The following is a 23,887-nucleotide window of genomic DNA, read 5'->3' as shown; positions in this document are numbered from 1 at the left end:
AGGAGTTCCAACCAGTATGGAGTCATCTAATCTGAACTTCTTCAGTAATTCCTTCACATACTTAGTTTGAGATATGAATATACCTTTTCCAGTCTGTGCAATCTACAAACCTAAGAATTTTTTTATGTCACCAATCATAAACATCTCAAATTCCTTTTGCATGTCACTAACAAACTTCATGCTCAAGTTATCATCACCACCAAAGATAATATCATCAACAAAGACTTCAACAATCAAGATGTTATCATTCTTTATCTTAAAGTACAAATTACTGTCAGTAGCACCTTTACTAAATCCCAATTTCAACAAATATTTATCTAGTCTAGCATACCAGGTGTTTTATGCTCAAATTCATCGTTACTAAATAGGAAATAAGGAAAATCATGAATCCCTTAACTATCTTAAGCAATCCAAACACAAAACCAATGAAATAATACAATTAAGAAATAGGAATGTAAAATATATTAATCAAAACTCCCTATTCCATGATCGCATATGGCTTCCATTGCTCTTCTCCTCTCTGTGGTATGATGGCTCTTAGATATTGCACTAGCAACCTGCAATTGACACAAATATTCAAAGTTCACGATTGATCATGATTGTTGAAAATGGAAATTGAATGCTCAATTTATAGATAATTGGAGAGGATTGATTGAAAGGTAGAACAGATTGATTAAGAGGTGGAACTTAGGTGAGCTCACATGTTGATTGATAGTTGAACTGTTGATTTAGAGGTGAAACAGAATAGATTGAGTAGATTAATTGAGTTAACTAATTGAGAAAAAGCTAACTGAAAAAGAAAAAGAATGATTGGAGGAAATTAAGAAGATGACAAAGCTAGCAAGAAGATGAAAATAGAGATTGGAGAGATAAATGATTTAATTAATTAATTAATTTAGCATGTGCTTGCACTTTAATTTAGATTTTCAATTTAATCTTTGCATGAAATTTATTCAAATATTGAATTTATTTTAAATTCAATTTAGTATTTGAATATATTTAGAACTTGACTTTGATTTTGAATTTGATTTTTTGAAATCATGCACATGTAATTGAATTTAGAAGAAATTAGAAGAATTTGAAATTTGAATGAAATTAGAATTTGGAGATTTGGAATTGAAGAATTAATTAGTTAATTAAATAATTTAAAGAGACTATTTAATTATTTTAGAAATAGAATTTAATTAAATAATAAAGATTATTTAAATTAAAGGATTAAATCACAATTAATTAAATAATAAATATTTAATTAATATTTAGAAAAGGGTTAATGATTAATTGATTAGAGATAGAAATTAAAAATAGAATTTTTTTAAATAATAAAGATTATTTAAATTGGGGAATTAATCAGAATTAATTAAATAATAAGTATTTAATTAATATTAGAAAATGGTTAAATGATTAAATGATGATAGAATTGAAATAGAAATAATTAGTAAGATGGTGAGGAAATATGAAATTAGAAGAATAAGATTAATTAACTTAATTAAATAATTATTTAACTAATTGGAGGAATAATTAGTATGCGATTAATGAGACATTTTTAGGTGTCTACATTTGCCCCTCTTTGAGATAATGTCGAAATGATGTTGTTTGAAAGAAAACGAAAAAAATTCTGCCCCTGTATGCCCCAACGACGCTTAGGGTGTAATGCCCACTCGAGAGATTGTTTGTGCATTAAAGACATGAATGATCTCTCGAAAAAACAAGAATGTGAGATGAAAGATAGAAGAATAGTTAGTTGATTAGAGATAGAGATAGGTGATGTCAAGATGATATTGAGATAGAATATGAGAGAATGAACCTTAGAATGAAATAGAATAAAAGATGATAGAAAATGATTTAGAAAGAGATGATGAGAAAAGAATCAAGAAACTAGCAATAAGCAAATGAGATGGAATGAGAATGATTGATTCAGGAACCTATGTCATTATTTATTGTGCAATATATATTCATCATTGAGTCTTATTATTGAACAATGGAGCTTAGCACATCAGGGTATAAGGAACCAAGATGTAAAGATATCTCATTGAAGAAATAAACACGTAGCAGACAAGGAGTGAACCCCTCCATTCTGGGAAATACACTAGGGGTCAAGATATGTGTGGCATTTAATAGATGAATGCTCCTATCACAGACACCCACTAGAGAAATTTCCCTAGAATTTCATCGGTTCACACCACAAACAACAAACAAAGAAAAAGATCATGCCCATCATGGCTCCTCTAGTCACTTGTGGACATCCTTGAGTAGCATAGGAACATGATCTATCACCAAATGATAAAAGATAAAGACTGACCCAAACAAAATTCAGCAGCTATATTGACCTTGTGTCTTTGTTCTCAGTTGCTTGATGTGATGGTTGATAATGTCTGATCTCATAAAGTTGCGGACCCCGTTTAAGACTGACCTGTCTGATTTTGAGTGTATCCTCTTTTTTTTAAGACAAGATATTGATCACTTGATATGAATATGATAAGATTGATAAGACAATTGATTGCAGATGTTTGACTAGATAGTTGCATCCTTTGTTAACTTCATGCCAAGTGTTTGTTGGATATCTGCTAGGGTATTTTTTTTCTTGCAGGACATTTTATTACAAGTTTTTTTTATTGATCTTTGATTTTTAGTTCTTTTCCAAGAGCTTTTTTGATGTTTTTGGATTATGTGGATCGATATTTGAATGTTTTTGATTGATTTTTTAAGGATATTTTGCATATGTTTTTGGTATTTTCAAAGGACGTTATATGAATATTTTTGGATTTTATATTTTTCACTGTTTTTGGATTTTAAGTTTTTCACTGTTTTTGGACTTTTAAGTTTTTCACTATTTTTGGTTGATTTTTTCAAGACTTTTAACGATTTTTAGAATTTTTTCAGTTATGCCCCCAGTGTGTAGACCTATATGACATGATGATCTGCAGAATGCCTGTGGAGATAATGAATTTTTGATATGACCTATGTTAATGCAATATGCATGATGAAGATGCATTTCCTATTCGAACAAGGATAATTGTTTTTTGCTTAGGATTTTTTAATACACCCATTGAATTGGAGATACAAAACATTTAGTAGATAAGCGGTCAATCTGTCTTTAAGGTCCTTTGGAACATCCAAATTAGCACACTTAGTGACTAGGATTTACAAATGGAGACGCAGAAAAATTCCCCATTGGTTCTTGGAACATTGATCTTCTTTTTCCCATGTGTGTGCAAATGAGTTAATTCTCACTCTTGTGTTCACTAAAGATCCTTAGCATCATATATGACTAGCTACGTAGATTATCCTAACTTCAAAAGCATCCCGAATAGAATCTCACTGCCAGCAAGCTTTTAGAGCTCCGACGAGGTTATAGACTGTAATTTCTCAAATATTGCTCCATTTTCAGCAAGCGTTCATAGCCCTGATGGAGTTACTTGCATGTTCCCATAGTCAAGATTTTTGTCGCACTTTGTATGCATGATATTTCAGTAATATATCATTTCTCTTTTTCCTTGAGATGAATATTTGGCATAGCTCTTTTTTCCCTTTTTTTTTTCCTTTTTGCCTTGACTTGTAAGTAATGAAACCTACTAGGGTGTGACAATTACAGTGGCATTGAAGTAGAATTTTATATTTTTCACTAGTCATATGATCAACTAGGTTTCTAGAATGAATTAGATATTTTATTAACGTGTTTGAGATATAGCAATTGATAGATTTTGGGTAAACAAGTCTCAAATAGTGAAATCACTACCCAACCATAAGTAAAGCATCATCATAGGGTAATGTTGAAAATGAATGACCTTAAGACCTCAAAGACTTCATGTCCAAATATCTAAGAAAGGAGATGACCCTTGCTTCTCTTAAATGCAAACAAATGACCAACTTAGACAGTTGCCTTGTTTTATTGATGTTTCTATATGAAAATGCAGAAACTTTGTGAATGTGATTTCTAGATACGATGGTGCTTGGAAAGAAACTATATGCGATGAAGTGCTTTGAATAAAATGATATGCAATGCAGAAAGTAAAACCTAAACTAACCCAATCCTTAGATATAATATTGTTTAAGGTGCATGATGTTCATAGGGTTAGGAAGTTTTGTGTAGGTAGTTCATTGGTCTTTGTTTAAAGAGTTGGATAAAGATGTCTTTTCCAATAGAATATAAGGACTCAACTAAGTGTTCATTTTCAGCATCTTCAATGTTGATTTCTTTAGTTTTTGGATTTTGTGGATCATCAGAGGGAAATCCAGCTCTAAAACCCATGAATTCAACTATAGCGTTATCATTTACAAAGAAATCCAATTGTGGTAGGTCCTCTTGCCCCCAATCTATCAAGTGTGGGTGTATGAGACAAATTGATTTTGGTTTCAAAGTTGTGACATGAGCGGGTGTTATGCTTGTTTCTATTGATGCATCAGAAGAGGATGATGAATTCAACCAGGTGTTGATCTCATTAGTTGGTGCTATGCTTGTGCTTAAAGAAGATGATGGAATCATTTGGTTGTTGATTTCATTAGCTTGTGTTATGCTTGTTTTTATCATGACATTTGCATTTGATGATGGCACACATACAATTGTTGAGAAGTTTCTCTTTGTAGCATGATCTAGATTGGTGATTTCATTGATAAGAGGTTCATGAACAACTTGTGTAGAGGGATTGGGATCATGAGGGAGACTAGGAGAAATGGCAAGTTCATTTGAGAGGGAATATTGTGAAGAACATGGAGGATTATGACATGGAGATGAAGGGATGGAGGGATCTTGATCAGGATTTGGAGAAATAATGGGATCTTGTTTAGGACATGAAGGTAAAGGAATAATTTTGTCTTGTCTTGGAAAGGGATTATTATGAGGGATAGAAGAGATGTCTTGATCTTGCTTAGGAGGTGGATGTTAAATGGGACTTGAAAGGACACTTTGTTCTTGAGATGGAAAGGTTTGATTATGAATGGAATAGAAAAGAGAGAGGGGATCATCATAAGATTCTTGGTCGGTGGGATCTTGATCAAAAATTGGGTAGGATGGAAGTGGTTGTTCTTGATCTTTATTTTTTTTAGGACTTATTTCTTTTGATTTTGGATCATCCTATTGACTTGGGGAAGAAGTTTCAATATGCATGGTAGCTTCTTGGGAGGTTTCAACCTTTTGACTTGATGAGAAAGGATTTTGAATGAGATCCTTTGAATCATGACTTGAATTAGATTGGATTTGCACGATGGATATCCATTGGGAGGTTGTGTTATTAGATAGAGATGGCATGGATTGGTCTTGTGTGACTTCAGGGGATGATGAAATGGTGGATAGATATGGTTGATTTGGGATTTAGTTGAAAGGGATTTGATTTTGGTTGAAAGGAGTATTATTTTGGGTGAAATATGTTTGATTTTGGTTGAATGAATTTTGATTTGGACTTTGGTTGAAAGGGTTTTGGTTTTGGTTGAAAGAGCTTTGAATGTTGGATTGATGTGAATTTTGATTTGGACTTTGGTTGAAAGGGGTTTGATTTTGGTTGAAAGAGGTTTGAATGTTGGGTTGGTGTGAATTTTGTTTTGGACTTTGGTTTAATGGGATTTCATTTTGGTTGAAAGGGGTTGGATTGTTGGGTTGATATGATTGGTATGATTGATATAGTGGATTGAAAGAAAAAGAAGGTTTACATGACTCTAATGTTGGTTGAATTGAGGTAGGAACAATTTTGTTGAAGAATGAAGGTTGGCATGTTTGAATGGTCTCACAAGAAGAAGAAGAAGAAGAAGAAGGTTGGCCTGATAATGATTCCCTCATGGTCATTACTTCTCTCATTATTTTTTCTAACCAACCCCTGTGGTTGTTAGGACTAGTCATGTCTATCAATTATTGTTGCAAATTATTGATTTTTTGAGCTAAGGTTTCTATGGATGGAGATGGAATAGGAATGGAAGGGATGAATCCTCCACCTTCCCTACGAAATGTATAATGTCAATCCATGATGTTTTCATGATTGGTTTTGACCTAGGATCACAACATGTAAGATGTTTTCTCCATTTCTCTGAATGTGACAATGTTTGAGTTGTTGAACTTGACAAACTTGTTTGAGTTGAGGTTGAGTTTGATCGATCCTCTGATTGTGTTTTGGACATTTGGGGTAGCACTTTCTAGGATGATTATGCAAATGACGACGGACTAAGACAGACGTATATGAAGTCTACACAAGGACTAAAATGAAGATTATAACAACACTAAAATGAACTAGGAGGTCAATGGGGCACAAATAAGGACTTATGTGAAGATTATGATGACGTATATGGGGACTCTATGAGGACGATGCAAGGACTTATGCAAATTCTAATGATGTAACTGAGGATGATAATAAGGATGATAATGAGGACGATGTAAGGACTTATGCAAATTCTAAGGACATAAATGAGGATGATAATAAGGATGATAATGAGGACGATGCAAGGACTTATGCAAATTCTAAGGACATAAATGAGGACTATGCAAGGACTAAGGATGATATTAAGCACATAAATGAGGACTATGAAAGGATTAAGGATGATAATAAGGACATAAATGACTACTATGAAAGGAATAACGATGTAAGTGAGGACTATGCAAGGACTATGGATGATGTAAATGAGGACTATGTGGACTATGCAGGGACTATGCAAGGACTGCCTATGGTCACAAGTATATAAAATTTTGAGTTTGTATGATTGTCTAACATTTCAAGATGGACTTTATTTCCAATAATTCTATGTGTAGGAAAAGTTTGTCATTTTCCAAGTCTGAGAATAATTGTTTGGAGATAGATATAGTTGACTGAACTGGTTTTCAAACAATCTCAGGAAATTCAGAGATACGCAGGATAGGGCCTGAAATAGCCCAAATAACTAAATCAATATTGGTTTGATACAATGATACATTAAATGACACATAAGACAATCTTAGGCTGGAAAGTGGACACCATTCAATGAAGCCCCCGCAATAAAATACCAAAACAAGATGGACAGATAGAGAGTCTAACAGCACTAGCTCCACTCCATGACACACACTTCTCGGGCATGTCAGTCTCTTACCCCAAAGATCCAAAGATCTTATCACTGAGGGATTTCCATCTCATAATGAAAGGTACATGAGGGGTATCTATGGGGTATGATCCCCACTCCCACAATCACTGAATGTAGGATTTTGGGCTACTAAGTTGGTTCTTATTGCAAAATTTTGAGGGGTCCTGATCCAATGATGGATTCTTAGAGAAAGCCACTTAAGACTTTAGTTGAGCTTATCGATGCAAGGATGGCCCCCACATATGTCGAATTCACTCAACACTCTAGCCGCTTGACCAATATGTTTATATAGTGGCTCGAAAAAACCGCTCAAGAGTACACTGGGAGAGATGATATCCCCAACGCATCCGAATTTGAAGTACCTTTGTGGGGTGATGAAATCCCCAGTCAAAGATACCCCTCTCTACTTGAAATAAAATAAAATTGAGCATCGTTGTCACCTTCTCCCTTTCTCCCAAGACCCTGAAGGAAGGTAGAAAGGTAGTTAATGCAATAGTAGGTTCTCCCCAAACACGATAAAATATTCTTTCCCTTAAGAAAATTAAATGTGAGTTAATATATGTGTATCTTGATTCACGTCTATTTTAAAGCCCAAATTGAGGTGTTGAATATGCATGTGCATGCCAATTTAAAACACCAAACTAAAATGTTAAGGCATGCATGTCAATTTTAACCATTGCTGATTTTAAGCCCCAAACTGAAGTGTTATACATGCATGTCAATTTTAACCAATGTTAATTTTAAGCCCAAACTGAAGTGTTACACATGCATGTCAATTTTAACCAATCTTAATTTTAATCCCAAATTGAAGTGTGAGAGCATGAGTGCAATTGATCTAATACTAATCCAATCCTTTCTGTAAATTCACCACAGGCTACAAACAGAGCATGATTGTGTGACCCTACATAGGCAATTGCGTAATTCTATCTAATCAATTGTGTGATCCTGACAAAGTGAATGCATGATCCTAACAGATCGATTACGTGATGATAACAAGGCGATTGCAAGATACACAGGCACATAACACAAAAAAAAAAGATTGAAGCTAATTTTGATTAGAAACCTGCAAAATAGATTGTGAGGCTCTAGCTAGGTCTCTCATCATCCATTCAATGTTAACCAAATCATATTTCACCCGATATGAGAGTACTAAGCTATTGTATATGTCAATAGCTGGTTGGTCTTCCAAATCTTGTATCTTATTTTCCGCTTTGAGAATTCTCTGATGGCATTTGGCCTCTCTTCTTTGCTCCTTTTTCCTTCTGGCACTTGAAATCCTGAATTGTACCTTACATGCCATAAACTATCATAAAAACATGCAATAAAAATAATCTGTTTCCAGATTTAATCAATTTCATGTAGAATTAAATAGATCGGAGAACAAAAAAGGAATAAAAATAGAATTATCAGAACAAAAAGATTCAAAATGAATGTGCGACTATATCAGAGCGATTATGTGATCTTGTTAGGGTGATTGTGTGATGGGTTTCACACGAATGCGTAACCCTATCTGGTTGATTGTGTAGCCTTGTCTATTAGATTGTGTGATGATGCAACCACCAATGCATGATGAAGAGGTTTGTCTTGAAATTTGTGTAAAACCTGCAAAAAAAGGAAAAAAATTGTACGATCTGCAAAATAACACAGAAAATAGAGAAGGTTAATTAGTTGTTATTCACGTTGGGTTCACCAAAATGTGCTATGCTCAAATTCATCATTGCTAAATAGGAAATAAGGAAAATCATGAATCCCTTAACTATCTTAAGCAATCCAAACACAAAACCAATAAAATAATACATTTAAGAAATAGGAATGTAAAATATATTAATCAAAACTCCCTATCCCATGATCGCATATGGCTTCCATTGGTCTTCTCCTCTCTATGGTATGATGACTCTCAGATATTGCGCTAGCAACCTGCAATTGACACAAAGATTTAAAGTTCGTGATTGATCGTGATTGTTGAAAATGGAGATTGAATGCTCAATTTATAAATAATTGGAGAGGATTGATTGAAAGGTAAAACAAATTGATCAAGAGGCGGAACTCAGGTGAGCTCACATGTTGATTGATAGTTGAAGTGCTGATTTAGAGGTGAAACAAAATAGATTGAATAGATTAACTGAGTTAACTGATTGAGAAAAAGCTAACTGAAAAAAGAAAAAGAATGATTGGAGGAAATTAAGAAGATGACAAAGCTAACTAGAAGATGAAAATAGAGATTGGAGAGATAAATGATTTAATTGATTGATTGATTTAATTAATTAATTTAGAATGTTCTTGCACTTTAACTTATATTTTCAATTTAATCTTTGCATGAAATTTATTCAAATATTGAATTTAATTTAAATTCAATTTAGTATTTGAATATATTTAGAACTTGACTTTGATTTTGAATTTGATTTTTTGAAATCATGCACATGTAATTGAATTTAGAAGAAATTAGAAGAATATGAAATTTGAATGAAATTAGAATTTGGGGATTTGGAATTGAAGAATTAATTAGTTAATTAAATAATTTAAAGAGACTATTTAATTATTTTAGAAATGGAATTTAATTAAATAATAAATATTATTTAAATTAAAGGATTAAATTACAATTAATTAATTAAATAATATTTAATTAATATTTAGAAAAGGGTTAATGATTAATTGATTAGAGATAGAAATTGAAAATATAATTTATTTAAATAATAAAGATTATTTAAATTGGGGAATTAATCAAAATTAATTAAATAATAAATATTTAATTAATATTAGAAAATGGTTAAATGATTAAATGATGATAGAATTAAAATAGAAATAATTAGTAAGATGTTGAGGAAATATAAAATTAGAAGAATAAGATTAATTAACTTAATTAAAGAATTAAAGAATTATTTAACTAATTGGAGGAATAATTAGTATGCAATTAATGAGACATTTTTAGGTGTCTACACCGGGCTCCAAGAGCTTGTTTCAATCCATAATGAGATTTATTAAGCTTACAAACCATGTATCCATCATCTGATAATTAAAATGCATCAGGTTGCTCAATGTAGACTTCTTCCTCACGATCACCATTAAAAAAGGCAGATTTGACATACATCTGATATACCTTGAAATCTCTATAAGAAGCATAAGCAAGCAACAGTCTAACAACTTCAAGTCTGGAAACCAAAGAAAAAGTCTCCTCAAAATCAATCCCTTCTTGTTGTGAGTATCCTTTGCAAACCAGTATAGCTTTATTTCTAACAACTTCACTGACTTCATTCAATTTATTTCTAAACACCCATTTAGTACCAATAATATTCTTATCCTTAGGTCTAGGTACAAGTTCCCAAATGTTATTATTTTCAATCTAATCTAGTTATTCTTCCATAGCTCTCATCCAGTTTTCATATTTACAGGCTTCAACAACATCTTTAGGTTCAACTTTAGAAATCAAGCATACTTCTTCAGTATCCAACCTTCTTCGAGTCATCACACCCTTGTGCTTATCAGCAATAATTAAATTTTTAGAATGATTCAATTTTACATACCTTGGAGTCTTCTGATTTTTTTGATTCTTAGGTTCCTGCACACCATCATTGGCAACAACATCATCCGAATTAACAATTTCCACCAAATCATTTTTCTTAGGCTCTTCAGCCTAAATAGTGTTTAAAACAACATGCTAACCATTATCATAACCACATGCTTTGATTTATTTTCCAAGGTTCTCATCCACCTTCATATTTGCACTCTCCACTATCTTCCTTAGTCTCTTATTATAGCATTGGTAGGCTTTTCTCTTTGTTGAATATCCCAAGAAGATACCTTCATCACTTCTAGCATCAAACTTTCCTATATCCTCATCTTTCTTGATGTAACATTTGCACCAAATACTTTAAAATATCTCATAGTAGGAACATGACCAAACCAAAGATCATAAGGGGTCTTACTGGTATCTCCTTTGATGTGAACTTTGTTGAATGTGTAAACAACAATGGTAATAGCTTCTCTCCTGTAGATCTTTGGACTATTTCCTTCAATCAACATAGTCCTTGCAACATCCAAAATAGTTTTGTTCTTCCTCTCAACAAATCCATTCTACTGAGGGGTTCTAGGAGCAAATAATTGTTTTCTAATCCCATGCTTCTGACAGAACAAATTGAACTCATCAGAACAAAATTCTCCACCTCTATCATATCTTAGACACTTCACCCTCAATCCAGACTCAGTCTTAACCTTAGCTTTGAATATATTGAATTTATCAAATGCTTCTGATTTCTCCTTAAAAAAGACAACCCACATCATCCTAGAATAATCATCAATTAGCAACATAAAATATCTATCACCCAGCACACTTCTAACATTTGTAGGTCCACATAGGTCAGTATGCACAATATCTAGCAATCCTTCTAATGTATATTGTTTTCTTTTGAAATAAATTCTTGTTTTCTTACCCAATTGACATTTCTTACATTCCAGATTAGCAAGCTTAACAATCTTAGGCAAATCTCTAACAACATGTGTAGAACTGATCTTAATCATTGAATCAAAATTTACATGACACATTCTCCTATTCCATAACCAACCCTCATTAATCTGAACAATCACACAACTTTTCTCACCAGCGTTCAAATGAAAAATGTTACCTTCAGTCTTCATTCCAGATGCAATCTCTATACTAGAGGCATTTAAGATATTGCATTTACCATCCTTGAATTGTAGATCATAACCTTTATCACCCATATGTCCAACACTCAAAAGTTATGTTTAAAACCTTCAACATACAAGACATCATTACTGTTATGATTACCATCAAAAGAAATAGAATGTCTCCCATGGATCACATAGGCTTTTCCATCTCCAAATATAACTATTCCACCATCATATCTCTCCATACTCACAAATTTACTCAGCTCAAATGCAAAAAGCTTTCCAAACCAGCATATCTCTTGTCACTACAGTCACATTGTGGATCTCATCAATAGCAGCAACCTTATGTTTATAAGAAAGGGGAAAATATCTCAGTACCTTAGCAACAATTTCATCTTCCTCAATGGTTTCATCAGCACATCTGATACCTAGGACAAGGTCATTCACCTTAGCCATGAAAGAGTGTATTTTCTCATCATCTCCCATCTTCAATGTCTCATACTTTCCTTTCAAACTCTGCAACTTAGAAACTTTCACCTGTTTATCACCTTCATACAGAATATCAAGCTTCACCCAGATTTTATATGTGGTCTGAATTCCAATTACATTTGTCATGTCATAATCAGTCAGGGCACTAAGCAATGCTTCCTTTTCTCTAATATTGTGTTCAACTTCCTTGATCTCATTAGGAGTAGATGGTCCATTCGGAGGAACAGTATAGGCATTCTTTGTAATCTTCCAATAATCTTCACCAAGACATTTCAAGTACACTTCCATCTAATCCTTTCATATAACATAGTTACTTCCATCAAATCTCAGATTGCCCTTAAATATTACACCTTGAGTTGTCATCCCAGATCTCCTCAATTGGTTAAGCTTCTATCAGAGGATCTTTCTCTTATACCAGTTGTTAGCAACAACCAAGAAAGAAGATTGAGAGGAGGGGGGTGAATCAGTCTTCACCAAAATAACAAACAAAACACATAACTGATAAACTACAATAATAAGATAGATAAGAAAATTAACAACACGACACACAACACCAAGATTTTGACATGGAAAACCCGGTTAACAAAAAAACCATGATGGGAACCTACTACAGTAAGATGATACTCTGTAGTAGTATGTGAAAATGTTACAATGGGGAATGCACATGCATTCAGGCACACTGCCTAGAGCTCACTACTCAAATATAATGGCTTGAAAGGCTACAACCCTTAGGGAAGTCTCACTGACTTACAATAAGATTCGGACTACAATATGGAAGAAATGAACTAAAAGAGTAGCATCTCCAAATGCTTAATTACAGTTCTGATTAAGCACAAATGTCTGCCTTGCAACACCAATCTCACCTCAAACTCAACATCAAAGGATAAATCACTTGTTCACACACAAACATCTCTTTGATAATGAAAACACAACATCGACACCTAAATTACATGAATATGTCACCTATATATACAATTCATCAACCCTGATAACAAGTTTGGCTAAACCCTCAACCCTCAATTACAAAATTACATCACACGATATAAAGATCGACCACCAGACCAATGTAATGGTTTACATAGCATAACATGGTCCTAAAACAAATTCCCAAATGCACAACACCACTGGAAAACATGTCAAGATTAACTGTAACATGCTACACCACCAAGAAAACCACATAACACAAAAATCATCACCGGTTGATAGAAACCACCAAAAACTTGCACAACGATCAATGTGGATTTCCAAAACAAATAGGACATGACTAAGAAACACCAGCAAGCATGTTAGAATTGTTGGCATTATGTGAATCGGTATGAGGACATAATGACATTGTATGTTGTCATTGATGTCAATATGCTAAAGAGGTGAGAACCGGCATATATGAGAACCGGTATAACACTGTGAACTGGCATTTGTGACAAAGTGAAGTGGTGTGTTTGTTCAAGGTGAACTGGCATATGGTTATGGGAACTGGCACATGGAAGCACTGTATGACTATCGGTTGGTAGTCTCAACTTCAGGGTTTTCGGTTGAAGTGCTTCAAGCCTGTGTGGCTCAACCGGTGACTTTGTGTGATGAGTTAGCATGGTTATGAAGAACAGATCATGTTGCCATGTAAGCCTTGTGTGTGTGAAGGATCTTGCATGAAGGAGATTGTTCCTATCTACCTTGGGAATGTGCAAAGTCTGTAAATGGTGATAACATATGATGGGTTATCAGCAACTATGAAATTGGTGGAAAATGGACGATGGAGATTGGATCAAGACTGTTGCATTTAATGCAGTATGCTCAATGGTCAGGATTGAACCATTTGAATTCCTTAATGTAATAGGTTTTAGAGTTTAGGGTTTATGCTACCGACCTATCTGTTTTCGTATAAGGTCGATGTTGTGATTCTTTCTGAGGTTGTTGGCAAAAGTTGTGTGTGTGTATCCAAGAGAAGGGATACGTGATTCTTGCCAGACCAAAAGGAGAGAAATGATACCTGCAGACTGTAAGTGCAAAAGGTGAAGAGGAGGTTAAGTGGATCTACATTGGCATTGAGTGTTGTTACCAAATCATTGTAATACCTGTTGATCTCTAACCACCTCAATAGTTGGAAAATCCCTTAACAGGGTAGCTTTAACCAGCTTGCTGTAAATCCTTTAACAGGGTGACTCAAAACAATTGAGTTCTTGAAATCCTCTAACAAGGTAACCTTTAACAGGGTTTAACCCTTAATTGGGTATTCTGGCCATCCCTTAATCAGGTGATCCCTAACAAGATCGGTTCCTAACAGAACCTATTGTATCAGTCCTTAACCGGACAAGGCTCCTAACATAGCAGACTTCCAAAGAGTTCAAAAACAAGCTTGTGGGTATTCATCCCCACCATGGTTTTTCCCAATTGGGTTTCCATGTGAAAAATATGTGTGTCATGTATGATGCCTTTTTCATGTGATGCTATATTATTTTCTATCAAGCAGTGAATCATGTTGATCTAGTTGCTTATCTGTATATATTTGATGGTAGATTACCTATTCATACATTAGGGTGAAATGGAAATGAAGTGTTAGATTGTATGAGAAGATAAGTGTCAACTGGTTTATGCTTGTTTCATTTATTCTGGGTTTTGTCGGTTCTACTCTGTTTTAGGACCTATGTTACTATTTGTCTGTCAATGCACAGTGTCTATTGACAAACCGGTTCAAGAGTGTGTTTTTGTCTGTACTGATTCACCCCCTCTCTCAATACTGGTTTGGTACTATTCTTTCATCATTGAGTTATCAATTGGTATCAAAGCATCCTCCAGGTCCTCTGTGCTATAAGCTTAACCACTTGAGGTAAAGATCCCAGTCTAATGATGAAGAGGGAAGGTCCAAAGTTTAATAGAGAAAATTTTAATATATGGAAAGACAGAATGAAGATATACATCAAAAGCATGGGTGCTCAACACTGGAGCTATGTTGAGAATGCCTATGTTTCCCCTACTGGTACTCTCGTTGATGACCAAAAGAGAGAGATGTGGGAGAATGGGCAAGTCATGGAAGCCCTAATTAGTAGTTTATTTGACATTGAGTTTATTGATGTCCAAGATAAGGTAAATCCCAAAGAGGTATGGGATACTCTTGAAAATATCTATGGTGGTGATGAGCATGTAAAACAAGCTAAGGAAGAAGCCTTAGAGGGAAGTTTGAAGATATGTGGATGGTTGAAGGTGAGACCATTCAACAATATGGAATAAGAATCAAAACCGTTGTTGGAGATATCAAGAGTGTAGGTGGTAAAATAGAAGATTCCACTATGGTAAGCAAAGTCCTGAGATCCCTATTGCCAGTCTATGCAATAAGGGTTGCTGCTATTCAGGAGCTGAGATCAATAGACAGGACTAAGGTATCCCTAGACTCCATCATTGCAAAGTTGATAGCCTATGAGCTAAATAGTTTTGATGGTAGTGTTCAAAAGACTGAATCAGCTTTTAAAGCTTCTGTTGTACCATCTAGAAAAGGAAAAGAAGCTAGCACTAGTGGTGAACCAAGACAGAGCAGATAAATGGATGACGAGGATATTCTGATGGCATTTGAAGCTCTCCTTGCCAGGAAACTTCCTAAAGGAACCGGAAAATACAAAGGTAAGCTACCTTTGAAATGCTTCTCTTGCAACTAGATAGGACATATTGTTGTAAACTGTTCTAATGGTGACAACAAGGACAAACTGGAAAGGTTCGATAAATTCAAAGGAGGAAACCGAAGAAACTATTTTGTGGCAGTTGATGAAGGTGTCGTAGATGAGGAATCAGAGGATGAAGAAAATGAAGATATTGCGTTTGCTGCTATCAAGGAAGATGTGTCAGACAAGAAGGCTCTTGTCTCTTGGTTTGATAATTCCAATGAGTGGATCATTGACAGTGGTTGTTCTCACCATATGACTAGTGACCGGAACAAGTTTCTATCCTTGGAAGAGTATGATGGTGTTGTGGTTCACTTTGGCAATGATGCACCATGCATGGTCAAAGGCAGAGGGTCCATCTCTCTAAATGGAAAGAGTAGTGCTGACAATGTGTATTGGGTTGATGGTCTCAGACACAACCTTCTGAGTGTTGCCCAACTGAATGACAGTGGCCTCACTCTGGAATTCAAGAATGGAGTTTGCTAAATCAAAGGAAAGAAGGGTGAATTGGTGGCCACCGGCATGCAGACCAAAGGTAACCTATTTCAGCTGAATGCAAATATAAGTACATGTCTTATGGCTAAATTTGATGATAGCTAGATATGGAATAGGAGACTCTTCCATGTAAACTTTGATAACATTGTGAAGGCTAGTAAGATCAAGGCAGTTAGAGGGTTGTTGGTGCTAAGAAAACTAGATAATACCTTGTGCAGAGAGTCTCAATTGGGAAAAATGTCTTCCTCAACCTTTAAAGGTAAATCTTTCACTGCTGACAACTTGCTTGATCTTGTGCATAATGATTTGTGTGGTCCTATGAAAACTAGAAGTGTGCAGGGTGATAGGTACTTCATGATTCTCACTGATGACTGCTCAAGAATGATGTGGGTCACATTCTTGAAAGACAAGTCTGAAGCCTTTGTAAAGCTCAAAGCTTTCAGAGCATTAGTGGAGAAGGAAAGCGGTAAAAGGATCAAGTGCCTGAGAACTGATCAAGGAGGGGAATTCACTTTCGGTGAATTCAACAAGTACTATGAAGAACATGGCATCAAGAGGCAACTATCTGCCCCCCAGACTCCACAGTAGAATGGTCTAGCAGAGAGGAATAATTGGACTATGGTTGAAGCAACTAGAACCATGTTGATTCAAAGAAAGGTAGCTCACAACTTTTGGAGAGAAGCGGTGAGCACTGTAGTCTACACAATGAACCGGGTACTCATCAAGAAAGGTAAGGATAAAACTCCTTATGAGTATTGGACCGGTAAGACACCCATGGTTAGCTACTTTAGAGTGTTTGGTAGCAAATGTTACATCAAGAGGAGTGAACACCAAAGCAAATTTGATGTGAAATGTGATGAGGGAATATTCCTAGGATATTCCATCAAGAGCAAAGCTCTCAAGTGTTTCAACAATAGGACTCAGAGAATTATGGAAAACATCAATGTAAGAGTTGATGAAACCTCTAAGAAAACTGAGGAAATCGACAGTGAGCAAGCGGTAAATGAACCAGTTGTCAGTCAACCAAGTACCAGTAATAGTGTTCCTACACTGGTAGATGTAGATGTTGATACTGATGGAGATGAGGATGAAGAAGAAAAGCAAGAGGAATCCATTAAGACCATTCCTTGATATGTCAATCTGAATCATGATCCTAAGCAGATCATAGGAGATAAGGACGCAGGAATCCTTCCAAGAAGAAAGGTCAGAGAAAACTCATGTATGATCTCTAAATTTGAGCCTAAATCATTCAAAGAGGCCCATAAAGATGAAGAATGGATCAAGGCAATGGAAGAGGAACTTGACCAGATAGAGAAAAATGGTACATGGTCTTTGGTACCCAAACCGGAGCATAAAAATGTCATTGGTACCAAATGGGTTTTTAGAAATAAAATAAATGAGGATGGCATAGTGATTAGGAACAAAGCCAGATTGGTGTGCAAATGATATGCTCAATAAGAAGGAGAAGACTATGGAGAAACCTTTGCTCCTATAGCCAGATTGGAAGGAGTCTGTATGCTTCTTGCATATGTAGCTTTTAAAGGTTTCAAAGTATATCAAATGGATGTAAAATCTGCATTCCTAAATGGTTTACTTGAAGAGGAGGTGTATATTGAGCAACCAGATGGGTTTGACCTATCTGAAGACAGAGACATGGTATGTAGGCTACATGAAGCCTTATATGGTCTAAATCAGGCACCTAGAGCATGGTATGAACGTCTGCATTCCCATCTTGTGAAGATTGGATTTGAGAGAACAAGTGAAGATAGCAATATCTACTTGAAGTCTAAAGGAGATTAGATCCTAATCTATGAGGTATTTGTTGATGATATTATCTTTGGCAGAGATGACAAGATGAGTCATGAGTTTGCAGATGAGATGAAGAAAGAGTTTGAAATGTCACTCATAGGGGAGATTAAATTCTTCATTGGACTACAGATCCAGTAGATGAAAGAAGGAATCTTTATCACTCAGTCCAAGTATGTCAAAGAGGTGTTGAAGACCTTTGGCATGGAAGATAGCAAACTGGTTGGTACTCCGATGGTGACCGGTTGTAAACTATCCAAAGAAGATGACTCAACATTGGTTGATGAGAAGGAATACCGATCAATGATTGGTAAGTTGCATTATGTAATGCATAGGAGACTGGATATTGCACATGTAGTTGGCATTACTGCAAGATTCTAGAAAAGCCCAAGAGAGTCCCACTTGGTTGCAGTCAAGCGGATTCTTAGGTATCTAAAGGGAACTGTTGACTATGGATTGTGGTATCCATATAGCAAGGATTTCAACTTGAAAGTTCACATAGATGCTGATTGGGAAGGCAATATAGATGACCAGAAAAACACAACCGATGGTGCATTCTTTCTCAATGGTAGACTGGTCTCATGGATGAGTAAGAAGCAAAGTTGTATCTCTCAGTCTATAGTGGAAGCAGAGTATGTTGTAGCTTTCATGAATTGCACTCAGACAATTTGGATTAAGCATGTATTAAATGGCTTCAAAGTTCCTGTATCTGAACTGGTAAGTATATTTTGTGACAATACCAGTGCAATTAATATCTCCAAGAATCTGCTTTTACAGTCTAGAACCAAGCACTTTGAGCTTAAGTATCATTTCTTGAGGGAAAAGGTTCAAAACAAAGAGATTGCACTGGAACATGTTTTCAGTCAGGAGCAATTAGCAGACACATTCACCAAGCCTCTCCCAAAGGCTACATTTATGTACTTAAGAGGTGAATTAGGGGTGTTTCCCCTTCAGGAGGTAAACTAAAGGTATATGCTCCACATCAGTCAGGTAATGCATAGTCAATTTTTTCTTCAGGATTGATGTGTTGAAGGATGTCACTCCTCAGGGGGAGCAACATAATGGAGCAGGGAAGCTTGTGCATCCACTTTGGCATTGTTGTCAAAGGGGGAGAAGATGAGAAGGAGAGAAGATATCTACAGAAATTGGGAGAGAAGATGTGAAGCAGAGAGATATCTTTGTATATTGCCATCAATGCCAAAGGGGGAGATTGTTGGCATTATGTGAACCGATATGAGGGCATAATGACATTGTATGTTGTCATTGATGTCAATATGCTGAAGAGGTGAGAACTGGCATATGTGAGAACCGGTATAACACTGTGAACCGGCATTTGTGACAAAGTGAAGCGGTGTGTTTGTTCAAGGTGAACTGGCCTATGGTTATGGGAACCGGCACATGGAAGCGTTGTATGACTACCGGTTGGTAGTCTCAACTTCAGGGTTTTCGGTTGAAGTGCTTCAAGCCTGTGTGGCTCAACCGGTGACTTTGTGTGATGAGTTAGCATGGTAATGAAGAACAGATCATGTTGCCATGTAAGCCTTGTGCGCGTGAAGGATCTTGCATGAAGGAGATTGTTCCTATCTACCTTGGGAATGTGCAAAGTCTGTAAACGGTGATAACATATGATGGGTTATCAGCAACTATGAAATTGGTGGAAAATGGATGATGGAGATTGGATCAAGACTATTGCATTTAATGTAGTATGCTCAATGGTCAGGATTGAACCATTTGAATTCCTTAATGTAATAGGTTTTAGGGTTTAGGGTTTATGCTACCGACCTATCTATTTTCCTATAAGGTCAATGTTGTGATTCTTTCTGAGGTTGTTGGCAAAATTTGTGTGCATGTATCCAAGAGAAGGGATACGTGATTCTTGCTAGACCAAAAGGAGAGAAGTGATACCTGCAAAGTGTAAGTGCAGAAGGTGAAGAGGAGCTTAAGTGGATCTGCATTGGCATTGAGTGTTTTTAATAGATCATTGTAATACCTATTGATCTCTAACCACCTCAACAGTTGGAAAATCCCTCAATAGGGTAGCTTTAATCAGCTTGCTGTAAATCCTTTAATAGGGTGACTCAAAACAATTGAGTTCTTGAAATCCTCTAACAAAGTAACCTTTAACAGGATTTAACCCTTAATTGGGTGATCCCTAACAGGATCGGTTCCTAACATAACCTATTGTATCAGTCCTTAACCAGACAAGACTCCTAATAGAGCAGACTTCCAAAGAGTTCAAAAACAAGCTTGTGGGTATTCATCCCCACTGTGGTTTTTCCCAGTTGGGTTTCCACATGAAAAATATGTGTGTCATGTATGATGTCTTTTTCATGTGATGCTATATTATTTTCTGTCAAGCACTGAATCAGGTTGATCTAGTTGTTTATATGTATATCTTTGATGGTAGATTACATGTTCATGCATTAGGGTGAAATGGAAATAAAGTGTTAGATTGTATGAGAAGATAAGTGTCAACCGGTTTATGCTTGTCTCAGTTATTCTAGGTTTTGTCGGTTGTACTCTATTTTAGGACCTGTATTACTATTTGTCTGTCAATGCATAGTGTCTGCTGACAAACCAGTTCAAGAGTGTGTTTTTGTCTATACTGATTCACCCCCCCCCCTCTCAATACCGGTTTGGTACTATTCTTTCATCATTGAGTTATCAAGAATCATCAGGAACAACTGCATCAACGCCACTTTTCAAATCTTCATCAGTCGATGTCTGAAAGCTCAATAACACAGTCAAACTACAACTGTCATGAAGAAAGATAACTTGTAGAGCACCAAATCATGATCCATCTAAAATGAAGATACACAACACCATCCCAAGAAATATCCCAAAAACTCGACACAAGATCATATCACATCAAAATATACTAGAGGATATACCAAATTCTGCAAAAAAATGATCCGCAAACCAACACTATAAATCAAATCATAAGATATTCCCATACTGCAATCACTGAAGCAATACACAAGAACAACAACATATCCTAGTAGCAGCAATGACTAACAATATCCAATAATCAAAACCTGTCAATGAAGTACATACATATCTAGGAACTCCCACTGCATGGGTAATACCAAATCTGAAATGAAGCTCAAAGCATATCAAGTCTACCAATAACCACTCATATCAAGGTGTGATGAGTAAATAAATCATGTAGTACCTAGAACAATCATAATGATCCACACATGCAACTTAACTCCTGCATACCCTCCCACAATATATCACCATCCTCCCAAATAAGAGAAAATACATAAAATGAAGAGAGACAACCTGTAAACCATAACCTGTCCTTCTATCAACACCTCAAATAAGCAACATTGTGTCAAGTGCAACGCTATGTCAATAACATCAAGTGTAACAATGAACTCCAATTAAAGAAGATACATACAAATGCCAATAAACCACCAATCAAGAACCAATTCTACATTGCCAATACATCACTATCAAAATCTCCCATTGAAAGTGTAATCAATGAATAACCAAGCTATCATGACATCATGATAAACCACATGCTTCAAGTCCCAACACCAACTATCCAGGTACTATAAACATCATCCATCCTCTTATCTCAAAACAAGCATACCAATGCATTAATGACCACGGACAATGCCAACTAATAAGTATGCACCACAATGAATCAAACCTAGTGGACATAAATAGTCCACATTCGAACCATCCCACTGCAACTGAAGAGGTGATCAACCCACACAACTGCATAACTTGTAGTTCAAACACTAAAATATACAAACTCATCATCACATTAGTAAATTTCAAATTGAGATATCAAAGAGAATAATCTTGTAGACCACATGATTCAAACACCAAATCAACATCCGATATGATTTGCCAAACATGTCCACAACCACATACCATAGTCAAGGAACCAAATAAGAATCAAGGAGATAAGAACAACCTCCTAACATCAAACCAAATCACCACAAATGTGACTATGTTGTGTCAATGTAAAATATATACCTGCATACATTTTCCACCATAATCATAACCAACATTGTACCTACACTCAACTATCACCCACATGAGACTCCAAGTCTCCAGCCATGTCTAGTCATGTCCTCAAACCGAAGACATCATGTGTACCTATCACCATTAAAATCTAACTCTGAAAAACACTTGTGAACATGTACCAAGGAGAACCAAACCTGATAATCAGTTGTAGCATCATAAATATCTCATAAAAACATGTACTCCCTCAAGGTTTTGTCTCATGACTCGTTCGGATGCACTCACACTTACACCCCGAATCTCAAGAACCTACACGTGATCAAACAAGTACACACCTCTCCAAACTCATCAAACTGATAAAATAGTAGCACCACATAGTAGTCAATCACACATTTGTGGAATACGAAAGAGCCTAGAGGTATCACACAATTGGCTACTTCTTCTTGTGGAAGAGAGAGCCACGGGCTACCTATTAGGATTTCTATTCCTTTGTTGTAATTGAAAGATGAAATGATGCAAGTTCAATCCCTAACCCCAAAGTGCAAGTATGAACTAATAACGAGATTGCAGAATTGAACTTAAACAATGGAAAGTTGTAAACACAAGGACAAGACAAGAGTGCAAATGCATACCCGGAGTTAAAATCTGACTGAAAATGTTCGGGACGGGGACGCGGGCGCCACTGTCCTGATTCTGCCCCTGAAACTGCTCCGGAAACTGCTGTTTTGCAAAGCTGTCAAAAATGCTGAAAACTACTGTCAGAAGGACCAGGGCGCCCAGCGCCCCTGTCCTGGCAGGACCAGGGTGCCCCACGCCCCTATCCTGGTCTTTTGCTCTGAGATTTGGTGTGAAGTTCGGTCTCCGTCTGCTTCTTCCGGATCTGTAACTTGCGGCGTCGTCCGAGTCCCGAAACCTGCACTTATATCTGAAAAGGTGTTTGGGCGGCTATATAGGGTTTTGCCTTAGTCAAACCCCCGCTTCGGTGATTTCCACCTCCACAAATAGCCAAGTTGTATTGTAAAATGTATTGTGTGTGCAAACCTAGTGTGTGTGCAAGGTCCTTAAATGCAAGAAAGCAAACTAGAGCAACCTAGAAAGTAAACCCTAATTGCTTGTAAATGATAATGTAAATGCTCTAAACCAAGATGCAAAGTGATCTAAAGCATGAATAAAGGATATATTGAAGCTTATGCAAAGACATGAAAACAACATGAAATCATACCCAACCCTCAAGGGAGGAGTACAAGCCAATCTTCAGTCGGTAATCTCCTATTGTTCTTCAATGTCTCCCAAGCCCTAAATGAATGAAATTGATGAATGCTTGATGGATGGATGTTGAATGTTATTGAAGTCTTCAAAGATCTGCTCTTTCGCTACATATCAGGTCCTTGAAAGCCAAAAATTTCTGATCCTTTCAAATGAAGAAAGAGAGCTCTTATATATGAAACCCTAGGTCTTAATTTCGACTTTTGGCCTACCTAGAGATTGAATATCCCACCAATTTCTTGGGGTTAAGCTTTATTTTATGATTGGATCGCGCTCCTAAAATTTCGGGAAAAATGTCCGGGACCATGTGCACTCCGGGCGCCATGGTCCCGACAACTTTTCACCAAATTTTCAGGGCCGTCGGATATGATGATTTTAGAGAGAATCCCGAAGTTACAGGTGATTTCGAGATGTTTTGACCCCCGAAATCAAGCCCCCAAGTTCAAAATAGGACCTAATTAGGGTTTTTGATTAAATGATGTATAGGAGGAATAAAATGAAAAGGGCACACTTTAATGAAAGGGCCCAACTTTATGATGTGGGAGATG

Source organism: Cryptomeria japonica, chromosome 10 (assembly GCF_030272615.1).
Source record: "Cryptomeria japonica chromosome 10, Sugi_1.0, whole genome shotgun sequence".
In the NCBI taxonomy this organism is placed as follows: domain Eukaryota; kingdom Viridiplantae; phylum Streptophyta; class Pinopsida; order Cupressales; family Cupressaceae; genus Cryptomeria; species Cryptomeria japonica.
Note: the sequence above shows the minus strand (reverse complement) of the source record.